Here is a 3,274-nt window from a genome sequence, read left to right as displayed (position 1 = left end):
AGAAAACTCTCTGTTTTGATGACACTACACGCAAAAGTTGACGCATTGATGGAAATCAAGAACACTGTTGATGGAATTGAGCGCTCGGTCCAGGTCATGTCTGACCAGTATGACGTACTGCTTACCGAAGTTAAGCAGCAGAAAAACGAAATCAGCGAGCTAAAAAAGCGTATCGAGAGGGTGGAAACAAGTGGCGACACCGAGGTCCAACAGCTCAGGCGCGAAGTGAACGATCTAGAACAGTACAGTAGAAGGCAAAACATTGAAGTACACGGGCTGGCACCTTCCGCAAATGAAAACTTACTGGGTCAACTAAACGCGCTCTCGGAACAACTTCAGTTACCAAAGCTGACCGAGCAAGATATCGAGGCAGCACACAGACTCCCCCCCAAGTCCGACAAAGTTCCAGTCATCTTAGTGCGATTTGCGTCACGTCTCACCCGAGATAAGTGGCTACAGGGAAATGCGCGCCTAAGGCAGATGAAATCTACAGTGCGAATCTATGAAAACCTGACAGCTCAAAACAAAAAGTTATTCTGGCAGATTAGGACCAAAACCGCTGAAAAGGGCTATCGATTTGCATGGCACAAAGAAGGAAAGATGTTCGTGAGAAAAGCCGCCGGTGACCGTCTTATCAGGATAGAACGCGAAGATGACCTGGAACTGATACGTTAATCAGAAACGCGAAGTTCACTTTTAATTTTATTTTTTCGATAATGGGTAGTTCTTCCACAGAACACAGTTATTATGATAACAATTCGTTCAGAAATCTTGTTAATGGAAACATTGCATACAATGACAACAGATTATCTGTGTTTCATTTAAACACAAGAAGCATTAGAAAAAAATTTGACGAAATTGAACAGTTACTTGACTGCCTAGAACTACGCTTTGATATCCTAGCATTCACTGAGACATGGCTTATGAATGATTCACATATTCCTGAATTTAACGGTTACTACCACACAGAGATATTTCGAACTGGGAAAAAAGGTGGGGGAGTGTCCCTTTACTATAAAAGCTACTTGGCATGCAGTGTTATCTCTGAATATACTCGTGTCTCTGCGAATTTGAGTGTCTTTTTGTAGGGTGTCGTGATTACATTATAGGTGTTGTGTACAGACCGCCATCCGGATCACCTAGTGTTTTTCTAGACTTCTTACAAGAAATTTTTCAGTATGCATCTGAGAGTAAACTTCCTATGATACTAGTTGGTGATTTTAATATTAATCTGATGTTGTCTGACTCATGGCAATTAGAATTTTTAGATCTCGTGCAATCACATGGTTATGAAAATGTAATTGATTGTCCTACCCGCGTTACATCTGAGACGGAGACTTTAATTGATTTATGTTTGACCAATGCAATGAGAAATGACGTAGTATCTGGTGTACTGACGGTGGATTTAAGTGATCACTTACCTCTCTTTTGCTTTCTTCCCTGCGCAAACGTTGGCTACAATAAAACGAATATAACCAACCTTTATTATCGAGACATAAACGATTATAGTATCGAACGCTTCGTTACGCTTGTATCGACCATACACTGGAATGATATATACAATGAGCCAAACCCTAGTAAGTCCTACGATAAGTTTATAGAAAAGATAAAAGAAGCCTATGAAGATGCGTTCCCATTTAGGAAAGCTAAAAGACACAAGAGATCACGGAAACCCTGGATTACCGTAACACTTCTCAAACAAATTAATGAGCGAAATAAACTTTACGACACATTCATAAAAACAAAAGACCTCGATATACTGGCTGAATACAAAAACAGACGGAACAAGTTAAACTCCGACATAAAAAAGGCGAAAGTAAACTATTATAAAAATAAATTCATTACAATTCAACATAATCCAGTGAAAGTATGGAAGACGGCAAAAGAACTGATGTCCAAGTCAAGCAGTACCATCCCCAATGTCCTTAGAATAGATGACGTGGATTATTCTGGTAGAGAACTTGCAAATCTATTTAATGCTCATTTTTTGCTTTCGGGCGCTCCGACCTTCTCCTTACAACAGGAAAGAAACTTTGAATTTCATACCCGCGTATGTTTACAACAGTCTATATTTTTGTCACCAACTACAGAGACTGAAGTGCTTAACGTAATAAATTCATTAAGAAACAGCGGCGCATGCGGCGATGATGAGTTGAAAGTTAAACCTATAAAAGCAATTGCTGAGGTAATATGTCAACCACTATCAGCAATCTGTGACAAAATATTAAGCACCGGGATATTTCCTGCTCAATTAAAAATCGCCCGAGTATCAGTAATACACAAAGGTGGGCCACTTAATAATTTAAACAACTACAGACCTATATCTGTATTGCCAGTATTTTCAAAAGTAATAGAGAAGATAATAAACTCCAGGATGTCGGACCATTTTATTAAAAATAACCTAATGGTTGAACAACAATATGGATTTCAAAAAGGGAAATCAACCGAGGAAGCTTTACTGAAAATCAAGGACAAAATTCTAACCAATTTTGAGACCAAGCTTTACACATTAGGAATATTTTTAGATTTCAGGAAAGCGTTTGATTCTATTAAGCATGAAATAATTCTGAAGAAGTTGTATAACTATGGTATTAGAGGAGTAGCCCTAGAACTTATTCAAAATTACTTATCAGACCGTGTGCAATATACGACTTTAAGTTGCGAGAAATCAGAAATCGGTAAAATACAATATGGTGTTCCCCAGGGGTCCATCCTTGGACCACTCTTATTTTTGGCGTATATTAATGACATTGTCAACATTCCCCACACACCTGACATTGTGCTATACGCCGATGACACAAACGTATTTTTTTCTGGTCCCAACATAGATGAACTTGAATCACTTGCGAATGATTGGATGTTAGAGTTAAGTGCATGGTTGACATGTAATGAATTAGAGCTAAACACCGAGAAAACAAAGTATATGATATTTCGAGCAAAAAATAAAAGTATTAATCAAGAACTTAACCTACGATTTAGAAATAGTGAAATTCAATATGTAAAAGCTCACAAGTTTTTAGGTGTATACTTCCAGGAAAACCTTAATTGGTCTTATCATATTGATCAGATCCGGCCAAACATCTCCCGGTCAATAGGCATTATAAATAGGCTCAAATATATCATTCCGGTTTGGTTAAAACGACAGTTATACTTTACTCTTGTTCATTCTCGTTTAAATTACTGCAGTTTGGTATGGGGTACGTGCTCACAGACCTGTATATCCAAGCTGCTCATTCTACAGAAAAGAGCAGTTCGGTCAATTGCCAATATCTCA

General features: G+C 38.2%; 1 pseudogene; it reads left to right on the top strand.

The window, feature by feature from the left end:
- Window positions 1-933: 933 nt before the first annotated feature.
- Window positions 934-1,531, top strand: LOC121834721 (annotated as a pseudogene).
- Window positions 1,532-3,274: the final 1,743 nt, after the last annotated feature.

The sequence above is a fragment of the Ixodes scapularis genome, unplaced genomic scaffold (genome assembly GCF_016920785.2).
Source record: "Ixodes scapularis isolate PalLabHiFi unplaced genomic scaffold, ASM1692078v2 ptg005667l_1__unscaffolded, whole genome shotgun sequence".
Classification (NCBI taxonomy): Eukaryota; Metazoa; Arthropoda; class Arachnida; order Ixodida; family Ixodidae; genus Ixodes; species Ixodes scapularis.
Note: the sequence above shows the minus strand (reverse complement) of the source record. Positions and strands in the feature narration are given on the sequence as shown.